The following is a 21,572-nucleotide window of genomic DNA, read 5'->3' on the forward strand; positions in this document are numbered from 1 at the left end:
AAGAGGGTCTACTTTCAAAAGACAATGTTAGCCTTTGCTGACACATCTACATTTGAGGTGCCCTTGCTCATCTGTCACAAATCAATGCTTTCAGGTCTCAGATGGAAACCAGCATGCTGGTTATTCCTTAGTGGTCTGTGGACATCGTCTGTCCTTCCATATCTGGATTTGAGTGAATGCAGCCATCTGTGCAAATCAATCAAGACATAATTTTGAGTAAAATGGTAGTTTTTGGCATAATTATATCATAATGCACTCCACAGAGTACAATCCTCTGCCAGATCCACACAAATACATCTTGTAAGCCTGCAGGTTGCATCTAGTTTGTTAAAGCAACTCAATCTTGTTTCTTTTATGTTTTGTTTTCTGCAGCATAGAACATAAATTATTGCATCCCAAAAAATGATTCATATAACTGTTTTCTGATCTGCCACAACTATAGCCGAAGTCTGGTTTAGGCACAATAATTACTCGATTGATATTAATACGGTATCATAATTTAGGTTAAAAGAGCAAAATTTCCATTGTTTGTGTAAAATAAGATGCAGTCTTTTGGGTCAAAGTGCGGTTAGGGTTAGTTTATTCTTCTGTGGATCCACTTTTTCTTTATTTTGTGCTAATTCATTTTTACAGTACCTTTGGTCTAACCCTTTGCATCTCATCTCTTTCTTATTTGCAATCATCATTGAATATTTTGTGTTTTATCTGATACTATCGCCACCATTTCAACCTTTTATTTAAAGCATGTTTGGTCTGCTGCATAGCTGGCATCTACCATTTTAGCATGATAACAGTAGCAACATACAACCAGCTATCATAGCAGTAAATTCAAGGTTAATCATCCAACAGTTTCATTCCCTGGAGCCACACGGCTAGTACTGTTATGGTTAAAAATAACACAAGCACCCAGCACCTTTTGTTGATTTTCCCAGAGGAGCTGTGCACATATCTCCAGTCTTTGTTCCATTATAAAGCTCAACTCTCACCAGTCCCCTGACTCCACTCCACTGTTTCTGGCCAGAGTCCACTCTGTAGTGTTGCTGATTTTACAGTACACTGGCACACCTTTCATCCCCCTCTCTCTCCTGCTCAAACACACACTCGGTCACAAACTCACTCACACTCAGGTACACAGGGAGATGGATTGATGGTCAGACTCTTAATGTTACAGAAAGCCACTGATAATGAACTGTCTGTCTTGAGTTGCGCTTGTTTACGGATCCACACAAAACAATAAAACATCCTGTTTGGTGTCGAGCGTGAGTGTCTCTGACAGGCGGTCACAAGCTTTCAGAGACAAATGATTGTGACAATAAAGTCTGTAGTTTCAAGAATAGAAGAATGAGACCCGAACACAAGTGCATGTTCTAGCAGAGATTTGTGAATGTATTTTGACACAGCCGGCTGATGACTAATGAGAGAGGTTTGCCATTACATGACAATTCTGGTGTGAGTGAAAGTGTGAAAGTCATAAAGGGAGCTCACTACAGTCACATAACTCAGACTTACTGAGACACAGCAAATCTAGGTCATAAGACGAGCTTCATTTCTATAATGTTAATCCATGAGTCACTACTTTTAGTCGAAGCTGTTAACCAACACAAACACGTCCACTGCAAATTACAGTGCAATGCAGCTTGTGTATGTTTGTGTGTGTGAGTCATTTCTGCTTGTTGATGCTCTTAAATAGTGCTGAAACAACAGTATTAGATTCCTCAGCTGTACAAAAAAAGTCTAGTTATGCTTCTTGATATTGATCAAACACAGTGGTCTGCATAAAGTATGAATTTACAGCATTTGATCAGATAAGGTCTTAAGGCTGGTCAGTCGGTTTGGGCCATTGGTAAACGTCTGTCGCCTCATGCCCAGAACACCCTGCCTTCATAAGCAGCATGTGAGTGTTGCCGAACCTGTATTTCTGAGGGTTTTTTTGGCGCCTGTGTAACTAGTCAGAGCAATCATGCCGCCTGCTCACCCCATCTCAGGTGCCTATCACCCCGGGACTTCTAGAGAAACTATGGCTTGCCGATTTTTTTCTGCATGCCGTGCGCGGTTTTCAGCAGAAACATTGAAAATGGTGTTTTGATAATTATATTAACTCCATACCAAATTTTATTACAGTTTCAAAGTCTTTATCTGCCAGAGAGTTGAGGAAATACAAACATATCTGTTTCACTCAAACTTTCCTGCTTCTGTTTCAAAATAAAAGTCCTGTGTCCAATGTCTCTGTTGACAGTTTCCCATCAGTTGTTAACACAAGGCATTTTATTGTGAAACATTTGCAGAACTGTGTTGTTGACAATGCAGGAGCTTGCACAACTTCATAGCTGAGTGGAATTTGTGCTTATAAGTGTGGCAAATATAGTACTCATAGGCAGCCGTGCAGAAGCGGCAAGAAGATCGCCATCATGCACTGCTCATGCATGCAGTGTGTTCCAAGCGTTAATTTTTATCCTGTCGGCTCTTGTCTGATTCAACGTGCTGAACTGATGGGAAAAAAAGCAGTGTCAGAGACGGCAGAACCTGTTGGTGAATAAATTCACTCTGATTGGCAGTTCAGCTCAGCGAACAAAAAGAGAAACGTAAATGAGTAACATAAACAAACGGCTTAAGTCACAAGGGAGTGAGGGCAAAACAAACTTGTTTTATTAAGTACAACTGTTTTTCCTTAAGCTAATGAGCTCTTCAGCAAAAATGTTTCCTGATTTTGTGTCGTTGTTCACTGGCGCATGGTAAAATTGCTTTGTCATGACGGTCTGTTGGTTTCCCTTTTTGAGTGACGATTACAGTATCATTGTTTGCTAGAATGGAGGTATTTCTTCTCAGGCAAGTGCAGAAAATATGTGCTTGATGGCCGTCATTTGTTGTGCTTACAGTGTTTTCATGTGCAACTTTTTGACTGAGACACAGATGACATGATATAATGCAACAGTCGGTTTTCAATGCCACCTCTTTGGTGTTGGTTTGGTGTGCCTGGGACTTTAAAATATATTTGAAAACATTTACATTTATTTTTAAAAAGAAAATTTCACTTATGGTGCTTTGGTCTGATGACAAAATATTCTCTAATATTCTCCATCTGCAGCATTTCCTTTGTGTGGCTCCATGTGGATTAAAGATAAAAGAGCTTTTATTTTTAAATTCTTTATTTGGGAGCACAAAAACACGAATTCATTAAATTCTGGAGCAGCAGGCATTAATTCATACGTCTTGTGGTATGCATATCAAAGTTTCTGTGTCTCATAATTTTAGAATTTCGTATTACTGAAACTCAAGGAACAAAAGTGAAGAGATGTTTTCTGTTGTGTGCATAAAGACTATTTTTCTTGCATAATTGTATTCATAATGCTATTCAGAGAGCAATCACAGTTTGAGTGAACTCTTTGTGGTGAGGTCTACAGCTGAACTTCTCACCCTGAGCTGTGGGAGGAGCTGTGGATTTCTGTTTCCCCTCAGGGCTTACGTCACCTCTTTCTCAGCCCTCATGCATTTCTAATTGGTCTCTTCACTATTGTGTGTATGGTGTCATCAGTGCTTCAACACTGGCTTATATCATGGAGAAGGTGAGAGAATAAACAGTTGATGATCTGTACATCTTTTTGGCACAAACCTGGAGTAATGACTCCTGAAGTAGGAGGTTAGGGAAAAAATGAAATGAAATGGATGCCATCCAAAAATTGATGTATTTAATGGTAAACAATGTACCCAACATCTTATATATATATATATATATATATATATCTTGGATGTGAGGTGCCTTGAGGTTAATGCACGGCACACAGTCAATCTTAAATTTATATCTGCAGTTTCTGGTGACTATAAAACTACAAGTGTAACTGCAAGTGGCTCCTCAGAACCCTTCAAAGCTAAATTATGTGGTTCTTTGTCTGAGTGATTCAATTATTAAGATGCTCTTTGCTGACATTTAATGAGCCTGACCTTTTGCTTCCCCCTACGTCCCTTTCATTTGAGCATCCGTGCCAGACTGCTGTCGAGAATACGTAACAACCCTTTTCTCCCCTTCCACTCCAGAGCAAGTTTTGGCTGTCACTTTCTTTTTAGTAAGAGACTTTATTTGGCTCTGATGGCAAAGCTGAATCAAAGCTTAAAGGCAATTGTATATGCACACTTTTGAGCACTAGAAAAACTGAGGTGGTTATACAATTGTAGAATTCAAACAGCTGCTCAGAAATGATTTAGTCTTTGAAATTTCAGGATGACAGCCAGTACTACTGTACATCTTTTTTTTCCTCTTCTAGGAGAAACCCAAATAGACATGAAAACGTGGATTTATTCTCAGCATCCTTTGCAGACACAGACCTGCAGAGTAATCACACAGGCTTTAAGATTCAGTACTTCTATTCTGGGTGGAGTTTGTATGGCAGTTGTTCATCATCCTGTGCTCACAAACTCAAACAGTCTACAGCTATGAGAGGGAAGCACTGCTATGACAAACCTGTCAAGACTGTGCTGTCAGCAGATCAACCATGGGGAGCCACTGTACGAACAACTCGTCTGAAGAGCTACTCTGCATTTGATTATCGTTCCACCCCACATGGCTTTAAGCAAAATTTTCACTCAGCCATTAATTTTAATCAAAGTATGTGAACACATGACCAGCAATTCAGGAAAACAGCATGTAGTCATTTTCTGCAAACATGGATGCATGGGCCAGTGTTGGCCATGGTTGCCTTGTTTTCCGATTTTTCATAGAAAAATGCTCCTTCAGCAATTGTAAGCTTTGTCCTTAATCATAGTGACAAAAATAATTTATAAAAGGTGTTGAGCTGCAACTACAATAACAATGCTTTTGATGACTGATGAATCTGATTATTAATTGGATAACAAGAAAAAAGGTATATTGTATTACTTCCAGCATTTCATACAAAATACAACTTATTGATGTCTTCTTTTATGATGCACTCTCAAATGACTTACAAATAAAAAAAATGGGAAATGTATGTTACACCAAGACTAAATACAGATAAGATCAAAACAAAAAAAAAGTTAAATAAACTGACATTTGGGGTGCAGCCATGCACCGAGAATAAAAAGGAAATATAACTTGTATTTTTATAAGATATTGCTGAAGTTTTTGTTGTGAAAAATAAAGGATTATCTTTAGATTGTCTATGACTAATGGCATGAAATGTAAAAAAACCCCCAAATCTCAGCTAATTAGCATTAGCCCAATCTACTGTCTCCAGCAGATTTTGTCTGTTTTGACAGATGAACGGACGATTACAACAACCATAAAAAAAAGAGACCTTACATTTGTTTTCCCTCCGTTTTGTGATCGATCAATGTTACCTGGGAGTTATCTCTGAAATAGCTTATCTTGAGCCCGATGGTTACATCCATCAGTTTGTTGGTCAAAAAGGACAAAAATCGGCCAGATATTATAGATTACAAAGTAAATGTAATTATAATCAGTTAGTTACTGATCAAGATGCTGGTGATTATAAAGGAGTTGCATCCAAATATATTCTTTTTACTAAAAAGTGTATATGAAGAACATATGTAACATTTACTCTGTTGCTGTGGATCTTTTTGACATTCAGGAAAGCCTTTTGGTGTAGCCTGTTTCCAGACAATTTTCAGCTCAACTGTCCAGTTTAAAACAAACATTCATTCATTATCCTTTACCTGTTATCCTGGTACAGGAGGGTGCTGGAGCCTATCCCAGCTGACATTGGGCGAGAGGCACCCTGAACAGATCGGCAGACTATCACAGGGCTGACACATAGAGAGAGACAACCATTCGCATTCACAACTACGGCCAATTTAGAGTCACCAATTTATCCGCATGTTTTTGGACTGTGTGAGGAAGCTGGACAACCTGCAGAAAACCCATAATGACACAGGAAGAACATGCAAACAGCTCAGTCAAAGAATAAGAGGCAGCCTAATGCCTACCCGTTTCCAGTGTACTGCATCATTTAGTTACAAGGTATATATAACCATATACAGTAAAAGAAAGAAGCTGGAGCTGTCATACTGTATACAGTACATACAACTCAAATGTATGAGGACATAAATGGACTGAGGAGAGGGGGGTGGGGAGGCGAGGTCAGCAAGGGACCAACATTTCTTTAGGCCTACATCTGCAAAATTCCCTGCTTTCTCTTTTTTCCCCCCTATACATCATAAAGCATCAGTATATAGTACAAATACATGGAGACATTTTTGTTGAATGCTAGCGTTTAAGATGCACATTCATATATATTCATGTGTGAAAGTGGTTGATTGGTTTTCACTTAGAAACAACAAGAAGCATTTTTATCTCTAAGTTATTGTCTTATTCTGTTTAACCTCACTGAGCCTCAGATTCAGAAGTAACCGATGAAAATCATCTCTAATTAGATGGAATGGGATTCTGCCCATGTAGTGCAAACATATTCTTTTTAATTGCTTTTTCATTAAGAAGCTGGTGATCAGAAAAGCACATCACATCGCAGTATGGCTGTTCCCTGGTTTCCGACAAGAAAGCACCGGGGGATATCAGGCCCATTAGACATCCATGCATGAACATACTAACTTTTTAGTGCCATTAGCATAATGGGAAACGGAACAAAACTACTCTCACCGCCTGTTGAAACACATTGCTCTAATTTCCTACTTGTCCAATTGCCCTTGACATCCACTTGAGCCTTAGGTATTGCTCTCCTAGAAGGGTGCTCACTTTAAGGCTGAATGCAGGGCTTTTGGACAATCAACACAACTTCTATCTTCTATCTAGGTCCACCATACCATACAAATGGATTTGCTTCAGTGAAAGGCCTTTTATCAAAATATATCCAACTATGCTTCATGGTAACACACTGACATTTCATTTTTTTGTCTTTGATGCCCTTGTCTTCACACTACTGTATGTGATGGCTTACTACTGTCCCTTTTTGATCAATGGGCTCATTGGGGAATGGGATTTGAAGCACACTGCAATTTACCCCTTGCACATTTATCTTCAGTGACATGACTACTGCCACTCCTGAGGTGTATTTCAGAAAATGGGTTTGGTGAAAACTCTGAGTTTGTTAACCCTGAGATAAGGGAAACTGGCTCAGTTCCAGAGAGAGAGGTTACTTAAACTCTGAGGTTCACTCACAAAGTCAGTACCAACAGTAAGTTACTGTGAACGAACCTAACCTGCCGGCAAGCAGGTTAGGTTCTTTCTGTCTCCTTCCTCTTAGAATACAAAGTTCTGCAGATGAGAAAACCAGAAAAAGGGCACTATGCAACAACAAGTGATGATATTATATGTCCAAAAGGTAAATTGTAAACTTGTGACATAATAATGTTCAACAAAAACACCTGTCTGACTATTACTCAGCATCATATCTCAGGATCAGAGGGGGAGACATTTGGTCAGACACTGAATTAGCAACACTAATACTGAAACTGTGCTGAGGTACAGATCTCATGTGCTGCTGGAGAGAAGATGTGTGTGAAGCATCCGTGTTCACATAGACATGATTGTAAATGAAACTTAACTGATTCGCAGAGGCATACAGCAGTGAGGTGGTAATTCTAGTTGTTTTTTTTACTGATAGATGTGCACAGTTCACATATAAATGCATTAATATTTCTACCTCCATTGGATTAAAAAAGAGGCTTGAGCTTTTATTTTGTCCAATACTATGGTGAATTGTAGTTTCGGAGATCGATTGACGATGGCTTTTTTCATTCACCCTGTACAAGATGAACTCAGAGTGAACATACTCGGAGTTGATTGAACTGACTTTGATCAGCTGTTTTGGAACCAAAAACTCTTCCATCTCAGATTCATCGACTTCAAGTTCAAGATTCGCCTCAGTTGTTGTTAAACCTGCTTCTGGATTTCTGGATTTCCAGTGAAAAGTGAAGACATGGATCACAACTTGAAACTTTGCAAGGATGAAAAAGCAAACTTAAACAACCCATTGGAGCAAAGATCTATGCGGCCAAAATGTAAAACTTGATGACAGAGTACATCCAGACACACTTAATGTCCACAATAAGCCAGGGTTTGGTAGGACTGAGATGAAATGCTGTGCATATTAAGCATTCAGTACAAAGGTCTCCTTTGCAAGAGAGATTACTAGAAATTGTTCCATTGGGTTTATGATGTCATGGAGCAAGCCTACAGGGCATACATGCATATTCAATCTAGGCTCCATAAAATCTAAGATGGACAGATTTGAAATTACTCTTGAATTTTTCAGGTGGTTCATTTTTGCATATAGTCTCCATTTGTAGAGCTATATCTGTCATTATGCAGGAGGAGGTGTTGATGAACAAAAAAGACAATGTGTTCTGGTTGGCTGCTTTTGTTGAAGGATAAAGCTGGTTGATGCTCTATATATAATTAGTTTTGCCACTAAATCAAATGGAAAGACCAGAACCAACAATTTGTTGGTCTGTCTCAGTACTTTTTGACTCACCTAAAAATATGTTTAAAAATCTGTCACAAATCTATAGCCTACGTAAACAGTTAATGGATAACCATTGACCTTCCTGTTAGGGAGCATTTTCATCTGCAGATTCAGTGTATTTGCAAGTCTTCATGGCACCAGTTTGTGGGATTGATTTATGTAAATTAAAACACCCATGTTCATCGTAATGAGACAACATGTCAGCCAGTGCACCGGTACTCATTAATGCGTTTTTAATAGTTTCTAGACAACGATGGAGGTCTGTGGTGTAGAGGAACACTACTTAAGGCGTTGGCTACTGGTGCATTACTTAATAGTAGGATCAATAAATCTTATATATGTTCAGGGAAGTGGAAAGTATAGGTGTATGCATAGCAAATAGAACAGTATACATAACATTTCTTCAGCGACCTTATCACTATTTTCAGAATACGTTTGAATCAAAGGGTGACACATCTGAAACAACAGAAGAACGAAGATATATTTGGCAGATTAAACAAACTTTAAATACTGGCAGTAGACTCATTCCCATTAGATATTGTGGCGTTTACTGGGCTTGCTTTCAATACCATCCATATCTTTGAACTATTTCTATTCTCCTCTGTGTTATCTTTGATCTTTTGTTTTGTAATAAAGTATAATTAGTTCAGCCATGAGCCAATGATAGTGGTGGAATCTGCTTTTTGTTTAGGTATATTCAGCTGTCTGAATTCAAACCCGAGGGTTTTGATGATTTAGATTAATCCATACTAACGCAGAGTAAATCGCAACTCTGTGCCATTGCTCAAGTGTTCTAATTTGTAATGCAATCTTTAATCTTGTGGGAGTGAGGCTTGACATCTCTGGAGTACCTGGCAGAAATGATGTTTCGAGGCTTGTGCCACAGTAATGACAAGGGTACAATGAGCCGCGGCTTGATGGCAGATTTATGCTCATGATGGCCCGTTTCTACTACACTGAACTCCAACTACCACCCCGGGCTTTTCTCATGCAACCTTAACTAATCTTCGGTACTCTAATACATTCTAGTCTCCTGACTTGAAATTCGTACTTGTGTGAAATATAATATCTTCTCACTGTGATTGATTTCCTTTATCTGCTGAGTCTCTGAACATTGTGTGATTAAAACTGAAGAAAACAATCTTACATTTTCTTTCCCCAAATCCTAATTGGTATATCTACTGTCAGAATGTCACAACAGAATGAATTGTTGAGCCCACACACACAGTATTTAGCAAATATTCTTTTTTTGTGTCGCAGGAAATATTCTTACATTTAAAACTTCACTTTGTAAAAGACACATGCGGGAAAATCAGATCCATGAGAGTGCACTGTTACTTGTGGTAGTGCAGTCTTAGCCTTCAACCCATATCTTCACCTGATATTGTCACAGCCATTAGTGGTTTATTTTACTAAAATCTTTGGGGCCCATGTAGAATGAGCACTTAGTGAAATAATGTACTTCCACTTATGCCCTGTACGCCACGTCCATTCATATACTGGAGATGGAATGGGATGCGATTTGTGGTGAATTTAAGGGCTCTGTTTGTGACATTCAGAACATTAATAGGCCTACAGCAGCAAACTACCGTCCTCTATGTAAAAATTTAGTGGCGCTCTGAGCAGAGAATGATGTCACGTGTGTTGTAATCCGAGCTTCTCTGTGATTTGTTGTGTTAAACTGGTCTGGCTGCATATGCATGTTAGTGCATGAGTTTATCCCAACAGTCAGCTCATCGCGGCTGCTTTGCACGACACACACATGGTCGCTGTCGCAGAGGTGTAGTACCCACCCTTTACTTTGCTCCTGGTTAACACCATTGGCTTTGTCAGCACTGTTGATATTGTTGAGTGCTGTTTACTGAGTTAGCATTGTTGTGCTACACTTTTATACAGACGCCTTCAACTCAAGAAACATTCAGTTTTATGTAGTCTAAATGTACTCAAATGTGAAGGATATCACCATGGCGACAGCCAGCTGTGCTAACTGTGACACCCAAAAAAGATGTTTCACAGAATGTATTTTTTTTTCTGGCTACACCTGCAGTGCATATGCAGTGTAGGGTTGTGTGATGAGCTTTTGTTTTGGGATTGTGTGGGATTGTTTCTTTAGTTTTTGGGCCAAGCACAGTGCTGTGAAACTTCAGCCTTTTCAGTGGGTTTGTTTATATGGGTAAACTAACATCTACAGACTACAGAAGGCTAAAAAAAGGATTAAGTTACTAAGCAACTGCCAGCTGCAAAGTGAATGCTGACAGGTGATCAAGACCCCAAAGTGGAGGCCCTGTTTGATACAAAGTAGCCAATATAAATGTGGCTAACTTGCTCATCAAAGATCATCATAAATTGCCAGGAAATATTGATTTAAAATTAGGGTATTGCATTAACTTGTTGTTGGGCTTGTGATTATAGTGGTTATTATTAAGTCATTTCCTATATCTGCAGTTGAATTAAAAAATAGACACTTTATGACCAGTTTCTGTGTAAAAAGGCTGCATAAACCTCGAGTAAAAAAATATAAATCATGAAAAGACTTGCCCATTTTTTCATTTGTAGAGCAAATCTGTGGCACATACACACCACTTATGCCCTGTTCTCACACATGGTGAAACCAGTTACATTGACAATTTTGGAAAAGTGGCGTTGCAGTGGCTGCTTTGCAAATGGTCCGCACCATCTTCAATGTAGCCATGCCATAAGGGAGAGGCCCCTCTTGCTTAGTTCTTTTGTCCCTGTTAAATGTCGACTACACGTGATAAAATGTAAATTCTTATCTTAAACCTGCAGTCATAACTGACATTTGAATCACTGGTGATTCACCCAAGCACATTTAAAATGACAGCTCCCTTTCCAACTGGCCATTAGCATTAAACACTAAAGGAGAAATATGTATTTAACTGCATGTGAAGTAACATTTACCTCCTATTAGCTCTCCCTAAAGCTAAATCAAACAAACAAATGGCTCCAGCAGTGGCAGCTTAAATGGCAATCTCTGTGATAAACCTGAGGAACTGACCTTTCCCCCTTAAGGGAGATGAATCTAGCATTGAGCGTCCTCAAACCCACCCATCTTCCAGATGTCTCTCCAAGCCTCTCTGTATTCAGGCCACCTTTTCCCAGTGTCGAAGATCTGATATGAGCGCAGATTGCCTCCTGTCACTCTCTGTGAAACAGAGCTAACGGGATTTCTGATAGAGAGAAGGGAGTATACTGACTGCAAAAGATTGCTTTGATGTGTCTGCTTAGGGGCTTGAGATGGACTGCAGCTTTATCCTCATACAGTAGTCAGCTTCTCACCGTTATAAGCTTTGGGTTTGTGTTGTCATGTTGCTGCATGGGCACTGTAAAGCGCTACAGTAATTGTCCGTTTTGTCCTCTTGGATCAAACGCAGCACATCTAGATTCATGCAAATAAAAGCAAGCCTGTATATACAGTATCTACATCTGTCTTCTTATCATTTGCACGTGACACCTCTACTGCTTTCTTAGAGCTATCATAGCCGATGCATGCCAAGTTATGGTGTTGTTAGGAGCCGTGCTGTGAGATGAACGGTTGCATTTACACATGCGGGGGGTATAAACACCATGATCAAAGCAGGACATTTGTCTCTCATCTTACTGTAGTTGAGGTAATGAAATGCAGAGATTAGAGACTTAAGATTGGATTTTTCAGCCAAACTGGGAGGGATATTGCATGACATAATGAAGCACTACACCGTGTGTGTGTGTGTGTGTGCGTGCATTTTAAGTATAAAAAAAAAGTGGGTTTCATCAGCTGTGTGTGCCTCCACATGTTGGGTCTCTGTGTCCCTCCGCCCCTCCCATCCTCCTCCGGTTTTAAAGGCCATTGGGAAATCTCTCCAGCTGGGTTCCTAACTAGTCAACAGTCTGTGTACAGTGAACATGTAATTAGGAGACTGCTTGACTGTGATGATTAATGTCTCCCATTTGCTAAATGCGCCTATATGAATATGGATAGAGGTGTCAGCTCCCATCAGTTGCAATATAAATCACATCCTCTGATAGCATATGTTTGTTTTCCTGTTTGCCGCAGGTCATTTCCAGCTCTCATAATCTTTGTCTTCTTTTTGCCATTTGCTAACTGCTTTGAGCATTTTATGCAATTGTGTTTTCCCTCCTATATATCACATTAGTCCTCAGTTAGTCTTTCACATTTCTCACTTTCCTCTGGCTACTCCCTTATAGTTATTACCAGCTAACCGTTGCTGCTTATGGAGGACATAGGCTTGATGGCTTTCTCATTTTGCTCCCGGGACCTCGGGACCGTAGCAGTTACTGCTAAAAAGAGAGATGAGAGAGAGCCAGGGGCCAGCAGGTGAGTCAGTGCGTGCTTGGCCAAAGGTATGGTCCACCTGTGCCTTAAACCAGAGAATAAAAGGTACTCGGGTTTTTCTGTCAGTCTGTTAGTGGAGCAATGTTTCAGCCCAGGAGAAGTAAAGCAGACTGTCATACAGAAAACGGTTCCCACAAACACACACACACACACACACACACACACACACACACACACACACACGTGCACAAAGACAGCCACTGCACTCTGCATGACCCATATTTTGGACATGATAGTGAGGACGAAGGAAGTTGTAGGCATAGCCGCTGGCCTGTTTCGCTTGATCAAGCTGCTGGCGAAAGCCAACAGCGTCATGACAAAGCCACCATGGAGCTGGGTCTACCAGGGATTTTCTGAATCATACCCACAGGGGAGGCAGGCGAACAATGCTTTGTGAAATGCTAGTTTCTCATTTTACTCATACTGCTGATGTAGAATTCCATTGTGTCTAGAGGTACAAGTTTGTGTTACCCACACTTTGGGGTTTTGTGTAATTATTCTGGGACATTTCTGGCCTCTAACATGTGTAACTGAAGTTTTTCTATGTATGGGCTTTAGTGTGACAGTTCTGGAGTTTAGCCATATTACCATGTGAAGATTGCTCTCCTTATTGAATATAATTGTCCTTGCAACTGAGTATTTGGTATTTTCTGCCACTTTTGTAAGTTTTGCAAATAGAAGATTTTTTTAAATTGTTGCTTGGCACAAGATTAATGTATTTAAGTCATTATCAAGTAAAAAGCAAAAACAAAAACTACCAAGGAGGTATTTAATACTCACTGTTTTCTGTTTCCTACCGTGAGGACCCCATGCTGGTTTTGTAATTATCCTGCCTCAGAAAAATAAAGCGTTAATTGGCGACTGTCAGCTCTAATTGCATCAAATGTTTTTATGTAAATGTAAATCTTTTCAACAAGGTGCTTTGATGTAAAAACGTGGAGATTGTGTTTTAGTCAGTGCAGCGACCCCCAAAAAAAAAAACACCTACAAAATGCAAGTAAAGCTCTTTGAATATTTACACCAGTCAACATGTTGTCTCAAATACACAATATATGCATTTTTTTGGAATGACAGGATTCTATCTTCCCACCTGCTTCCTCCCGCTATATTGGTTCAAATATACAATAATGTTTAATGATTAACAAAGTAGAGGATTTTAGGATAAGATATTTATGGTTTAACAGCAGATGTTCCATCTGAAAGGTTCCAGCTTATGAAATAGACTGAGCCAGTTTTTTAAGGGTGAGTTGGTTGCATCCTTACAATTCCTGTTCCTGCATATCCTTAAAAAGTCTTGAAGGCACTGAATCCAATAACCCTAAAACCTAATGGCATTGAAATGTCTTAAATCAAGCTTACAAAAGTCTTAAAAAAACAAGATGGGATTTTTATGAATCTTTTTTCCTGACATCGCATTGCAAAAGCTCAAAATAATGGGTAATTTAAAAATAATAATAATTCACTGAATGCCTCTTGCATTAACATCACAGAAAAGCCATTTTTTATGTTATAATAAATATTGTGAAAAAAATGCGCCCCTCAAGTAATTTATTAATACGCCTTTTTTTTTTCCTTCAGTGCTAGTTTCTGTAAAATTTATCTTAATTTTCATTCCAAATGCCATCAAAAAGATTTAAATCACACTTGCCTTAAGTTGTAGGAACCCTGTAATTGTGAGGCTAGCAGATCATGTAGTTAGCAAGTCGTTCTGCTAAAATAGAGTGTATCAGCTCACTTTAATCAAGAGAAGTTATTTTCTATAGGAGGGAAAATAAATTGCTAATGCCAAAACACACCAAGCAGTTGTGAAGTGAAGTTTACCACATTAATTATGTTTTTCTGCGGTCGGGAGGCATTTTCATGTGTGTCAGGCAGAAGGTCACAGGAGTCAGAGGACTCAGTTTATTCACTGGCTGTGGATATTCTCTGCCGAAAATCCTAAAAGTTAAACTATGTTTTTTGGCTGCACTTTGACGCAGAATGCAACGGCCACTGCAGCTTTCCACTGACAGTGAAATCACAGCTCGCTACTGCTTGGTGTGATTTTGGCGTGAGTGGAAACTGTCTCAACATTATCAGAAAGGAAAGACCTAATCCACGGCTGAATCCATTGTGTGTTGTTGACACAGAAAAAGTTGAGTGTCAAAGTTGATGCCTGACCTTGAAAATGTCTCCACCTCGAGGTTCATTGGGTAGTATTTTCATATTCTACAAAACTGACGCACATTTAGAGATCCTTGTACACAATGACAAATGCGCATACATATTTCAGACTTGTATATACATTCACAAATCTCGGTTCACTTGCAAATCTGAATACACACATACAGATTGAGATACAGTTTCACATCTCTCTACACATACTTGTAAATGATATTGCAACAATAATAATCCCAATACTCAAACTGATAAGAGAAAAGCTTCCATGTTTCACTTGTATGGGAATAGTTTTTTGTTGGTGTAATATGTCCTACACAGCGCATATTACAAAGATTAAAAACATATCTAATGGAGTTCCTGGTGGAATTAATGACAGCAGCATAACCCGGTGTCATCAACAGAGTCCTTGACACATTTATTGAGCGTACCACCCATTTATTGAAAAGCAAACATCTCTCGTCCCAAGAGGAGCGCAGGATTTGACACACTATTTGAGGAAACAATGTGGGCGTCTCGTGGGGACACACAGACAAATGGAGGGAGTCTCAGTGGTCAAGCACCAAAATGAGAGAAAGAATACATCCAGGACTCACACACAGTGTCTGTTCAACACGATAAAGAGATGTGTCTCCAGCCCTGTTATGGATGTTGAGAAGCTCTGCGCCTCGTGTGTGGCCTGAGATAACCACGAACAAAGTATGGCCATGCATGACTAATCGAGTGTGCGTCACCAGCTACAAAAAACAAGATAAAATCACGTCTCTTGAACGTCAAGGCAGACATCCAAGTTTTTTTTCCTCCAGAGAGCCGTAATGATAAAGTGTCAGGACACACTCTTCTTGACCCTGATGTCTACAATATTTATGCAATATCAATGTGACTTCAAAAAGTGACGTCATTTAGACTACGGCCATAAAATATTAGGATTACCTTGAAATGACCATTTGACTGAACAAGGGCTTTAACTGAATTTTACTGCCAACACAGCATTGTGTCCTTCATGTGTGGCAGTAACAACATGTCCAAAATTAGCTAAGGACTATAGGTTTCTGTAAAGGGTTTGGTATAAACATTAAAGCCTTTCTCAAGACTTAATTAATCTAGTTTTCCCAAAAAATAGCAAAAAAACAAACAAAAAAAAAACCCTCTGAAAAGTGGCCACAAGCAGATCTACTCTCAGAAACTGACGGCAAAAGACATTTTTCACAGCAGTATGATACACTGCTGGTCGGGCGGATGGCACCTGTCATGCCAGTATGATGCGACACTGGACCGTGTGAATTTGAAACACAGTTGGCAACGTTATAAAAGACACTGTAAAGTCCCTATAGTGTGTGTGAGAATGGTGTTGGAAGAACGAACCCCAGATTTTCACTAATGAATATTGGCCAAACCATGATGTTTTCTTTTAAACCTACACACATGCTTGAGCTGCTCAAGGAAGTAAACGTAAAGGCAAGGTGTTTCACCGACCTGAATTTATATTGAAAAGGGCTGTATGCATCTAACGAGCTGAAACTGTACGATTCCTGTGACAATATAAGTGTATTTTGAAAAGACACAGCGCATTTAACAGTTGAAAATAGACATGCTGTCCCCAAACATCAACAAGTGCAAGAGGATACCTAATATGCATGCCTAATATGTATATGTACCGACCAAACGGTGATATTTGGTTAGTTGTTATGAGAATGTGTTGTCCTCATTGAGCAATTCTGGATCTGGCCTCCGCCCCACACACCACTGTGTGCAATGCGTTTTGCTTTCACTTTTGCTGCTAGGTTGACCACTGAGAGAGGTGTGCATCATGATGGTTGCTGTTAGTGTCTGAGGAACCATTGGAGAGATTCATCCATACATGTTTGAGCCATGGGTGTAGTCCTATTTGTTTAAGCAGCGGAGCCCACATATGAAGCTCGATCATTAGTGCAGGAGTATGTTTGTTGTGTGTCCTTTGGCAAGTTTACATACATAAGTCAGTGATGACTATAAACTAAAATTATGTTTTGCTGCCTTTTTATTTCACTAATTAACAGCAAGCAGCTTTAAACTGAAAAAACGTAAGTCACTATAGCGCTAAAAGGCTACTGCTGGCAGCTATCTACAACTTTTAAGGTAGAATGTTTTCCTGCATGTTACTCAATGCATGAGTTGATGTGGTGAATCAATCAACACACTTTAAATGTCAAAATGATACGTTTAACCTTTCCATTTGTTTTTATTGTCGCTTTTGCACAACATACATTTAATGATGATTAAACCTTCAAGCACTTGAAAAATGTATATAAATTTAAAACAGATTTGTGAGCTAAAAATATTTTATTTCCTCAGTGGGAGAAAACAAAGTGGCGGAGTGTCTTGGCGGGGCAATCCTGCAGCCCTACAACCTTGGTTTGAGCTTCAGACTAAGATCTGGATTCTGTTGTGCACCAAAGTTGGCGACTACACAGACGTTTCAGAAAGGTAAGTGCCATTTGCTTCCTTAATTTGTTTATGTTGTTGGTTAGCTTTTTATTGTGGCTGATGCTGTCAGTGGTTGTTAAACAAACAATAATATCTGCTATGATGGGTTTTTCTTAGATAGGAAGCTCGGGGTCGATTTACATCTATGTGCTTTGCTATGTTTGCTGTCAAAGCTTCCAGTATGCTAATGCAAACTCTGCTGTCGGTACGGAAAAGTCCGCTCTGTGCTGGAGGTTTCAGGTTTCTTTGCTGGTGTTGCGTTGAAGTCTGTTTCCTCGTTGATATGTGTTTCAAGTATTTGACAGTGATTAGCTGCCCCAGATATGTTTGAAACTAAGATTTTAGGGAAATGCAAATATATCGACTGACACATGAACGCCATATAAGATGTAGAATGAATTATTAATAATTACGAGGGCATAGCACCCAATTCTGGGCCCTGTGCATCAGCAGTCTTTGTGGGCCCCCTGGCCTTTTTGTCTTGATCCATGTCTCTGTCGTGCATGTTTTCTTTTTTAGAAAACCAGTTTGCTGTCTGTCCCTTTTCTTTTATTTCTTACTTTTGGAACCCCTTTCCTTTTCTTGGAGAGAGACCGTGTACATTGTTGCTCCAGCAGCATATGCACCAACTCACTCAGCTTTAGCTGTATTCAGAGACGAACCCTTGTGCAGGTGCAGACCTAATTATGCACCTATAAGGGATTAGAGGCGCGTACGAAAGCTTCTTCTAGTCTTTCAACTGCCGTATTCAGCCATTTTAGTTTACTTGTGGCACTAATTAATTTGAAATAAAATATTGCAAACAAACTTTTTATTTCAGGCTTTTTGATGACCCCCTCTACACTGGGGCCCTGGTTAATTAATCCTAATTCCCCCCTCTACAACGCCCCTGCTTTATTATGCAAGCTTTACTATTACTCTCTAGAGGTATGCGATAAAATTTAAATATAACTATAAAACATAAAATGTTACTGTTAATTGATAAAATGGTAGTTAATATGATGATTATCAGCTTCACCCCACGAACATCAATTCATTAACTTACAACTAACATGAACGTGTCCTTTCAGAAGAAGACAAATGCCTGCAGGCCACTGATTGAATCAAGAAAGGGGAAGAGTTAATTAAAGGCTCGGCATAGGATCTAATAGGCTCACATACATTGTGATAAATATGGCTCAGGCTACTTTCAGAGTCTGAAATGTTTTGTGCAAAGCCTGCAATATTGGTAATATGTTTAGCATCCCATTACCAGACACTTAATTAAAAGAGGTGCAAAAAAGGAAGGGGATGCTTTTGCCTCTGACATTTGCTCATGTGTAGAACCATTCATAACTGGATGCTAAATAACATACGCTGCACTTGCAATAGAAAAGCAGCAGTAAGTCGAAATCTAATTTTTACAATGACATTATATTTATTGCCTCAAATAACTTCCATTTACAGTAAAATGTGCTGCCTGTAAGTGAATTTGCTCACTAAGCTTACTAAATTGGTTTCACAGTACTATATTTAATTAGATGCATATTAAATGATCTTTATGCAAAATGAGGTTCTCTTATCTCTTTCACAGTTCTAGGAATCCAAAAAATCAGTGGAATATTAAGACTGTGAGGAGCAGGGGTGTTTCTAGGATTTTAAGACATTGGAGGCCCAGCCTGAACCTCTGCAGGGGGTCCAGGGGGATCTTCCCCGGGGAATTTCTTTTAGTCGAGTAACCTTTATTTTGATGCTTTTTTATGGTCTCTGGCTTCTTATTTACCCCCTAAAAACTTTTTAATGGTAAAAATATTGTTTGTAGTTATTAGTATTTATCACTGAGTTAAAACAGAACACATTGCAACTGCTATCATTAAAATGGAGAGAATTTTGAAGTACTTATACTTGAGCATTTACAATTTGTGCAATATATATATACTCCTCTACATCTCAGAGATAAATATTGAACTTCTTGCTCCACCACATTCATTTGTCTGCCTTGATTACTGAAGACTCAGATTAATGGTACAAAATATAATCAACTGATCAATGATGATGAGTCATTATATATTAAACTATCCAGCAGTATTTAAAGCATTTTTTAAAAAAACTCCACCTTTACCAGCTGCAATATTAATGTCATTACCCATGCACTCCCTCTTGCATGTACATGCTTTAATACAAAATGCACTCCTTAAAAGACCCAAAAGCCTTTTTAAGAACCAGGGCTATTCTTAAAAAATTCAGGGACGAAGCCTTGAACGGCCAAACTTAACAACGTCACTGGTTAAGACCTAGAAAGTTTAAAGTCTTACACCTAAATAAGGTTTATTCCACAGCAGTGCTCTTGGTTGTAAACTGCAGACAGCAATTATTACGAGAAAACATCCTTGGTAGAGTTACAGTCAAAGCTGCATCCTTTCAAAATCATTCTCTCTACGAAGCTCTGCACCAGTGCATCCCAAAATATCCTTGGGCTTTGAAACAACAACTTTCAAGGCTGAAACTGTTGTGTTCTTCCCTTAAGATAAACTTAGTTCAGCTACTGTCAGATGGTTTAAAAAAAACTTGAGCACACTATGATTTCATGAATACATCACTTCACCTGTCAAGGACAACTAGTCATCTCACTAACATGGAGAGAAAAGTCTGCCAGTGATCCAGAGGTCAAAGCATGAGGGATTTGTGAAAGTACATAATCTGTGGTGTTTTGCCCTTGAGGCCGTTTTGTACTGTGTATTAAAACACAGTCACCTGCAGGCCACTTATGGCAAACAGCCCATTTATATCACAAAGTGTCAAATAACGGACGCCAACAGTGTGTCCAACCATCAATGCAGAGCGATTTCTATGGACACTGATTATTGGAGACGCTATTGAATCTCTTGCTATAAGGTAAACACACCTACTGTGTTTCATACACACAGACATCAATGCATCTTTTTCCGTCCTAGGATTAGGGCTGGGCCATGTAATTTGGTTCTTTCTGTCGCGTGTGAGAGGTGTGTGTCCTAAAATCAGAAACTAATTCATTTGGTGTGCAGAGGAATTACAGACTCCTATCCCAACATGGACCGCTCTCATTTCATGCTCGTGGAGAGGAGAGGCCCTTACTGCCATTGTGTTATCTTACGAACACAGCTGTAAAATCCCCTTCAACGACCCTCTCGGCCCCCTTTACTGCCTGACCAATTTCTGCTTCACCGGTCATGTGTGACCTCGGCTAGAGGAAAATGGAGGAAGAGGGGCGATTTGTTTGTTGCTTTGGCTTTTATTTTCACCGCAGCTCAGCCTCAGTTTTCTTGTATGAGTGACCTGGGTGTTGCTGTGTGGCATCTCTGAGAGGATCAAAGTGTGTACACGAGCCACACAGAGGCTTTTTTAATCAGTGAGATGTGACATTACAGTCATAGGAATACCCGTCAGTGAGTATTATAGGTGCACTGTTGCAAAAAATAGTGTGAGCAAACATCTCTTGAATCCTAACTTTTCTGTGATATCATGTTATTGATATGTAGTTTGGGCTGCTAGCACATGTAGAACGCAAGGATCTATCATTAATGTAGAAGAACCATCCCTAAAGAGGGAGGGTGTTTACGCCCAGACACACAAAACCAACTTAAAAGAACTAGTGGCAATAAAGGCTGAGTTTTGCATCGCCTCATTTCGCCTGTCTCGGAAAAAATGTTGCACTTGATTACACCAGAGAGACTACAGCCAACGGCCAACTAGTAAGTTCGTTCTGCGCCTGCATGAGAGCAAATAACTCCATATGTGAAACCAAATGTTAAAAGGAGAAAAGATATTTAGTGCACGCCAGCGAACACAAACCACTATGAACTGTCTCTGCCATCTAGTGCCAACGTTGCAGGACACAGCACAAAAACTATGGTGACGGCTTGGTGTGCCAGGGCCCTTAAAGGCGTATTGGGCAAAAACGTTCCTAAAAAAATGTATACACTCATGCAGAAATAATCCCTCTCAATTATCACTCATGATCCACTAGAAGTGTATGGTAAGTATTTGTCTGCAGAGACTTTGGCCTTGCCTTTATTTGCTTCTCATTTTGCTGTGTTCAGGACATGGGCACAATGTGCATGAGGCTGAGCCATAATAAAAAGGTAGTGACCAGCTAGTGGCAGCACTGTAAGCAGCACACGTTTAAGGTGAAGCTATGAAAATCATGGACACAGTGCTGGGGAAAA

The 21,572-nt window shown here is 39.5% G+C and overlaps 1 protein-coding gene and 1 long non-coding RNA gene across 3 annotated transcripts in view; one reads left to right on the forward strand and one right to left on the reverse strand.

The window, feature by feature from the left end:
* The window catches only part of LOC148188866 (uncharacterized), a 142,302-nt gene that overhangs the window by 40,461 nt on the left and 80,269 nt on the right, over positions 1 to 21,572 (forward strand). The window contains exon 2 of the long non-coding RNA XR_015777223.1: positions 17,257 to 17,388. This is a non-coding gene — a long non-coding RNA (uncharacterized LOC148188866). The remainder of the gene's footprint in view (positions 1 to 17,256; positions 17,389 to 21,572) is intronic.
* glra4a (glycine receptor, alpha 4a) overlaps positions 1 to 21,572 on the reverse strand; it is a 60,094-nt gene that overhangs the window by 27,654 nt on the left and 10,868 nt on the right. The gene's annotated exons all lie outside the window — the stretch shown is intronic.

This window comes from Plectropomus leopardus, chromosome 8 (genome assembly GCF_026936395.1).
Source record: "Plectropomus leopardus strain MGB_pleo_1.0 chromosome 8, ASM2693639v1, whole genome shotgun sequence".
Taxonomy (NCBI): domain Eukaryota; kingdom Metazoa; phylum Chordata; class Actinopteri; order Perciformes; family Serranidae; genus Plectropomus; species Plectropomus leopardus.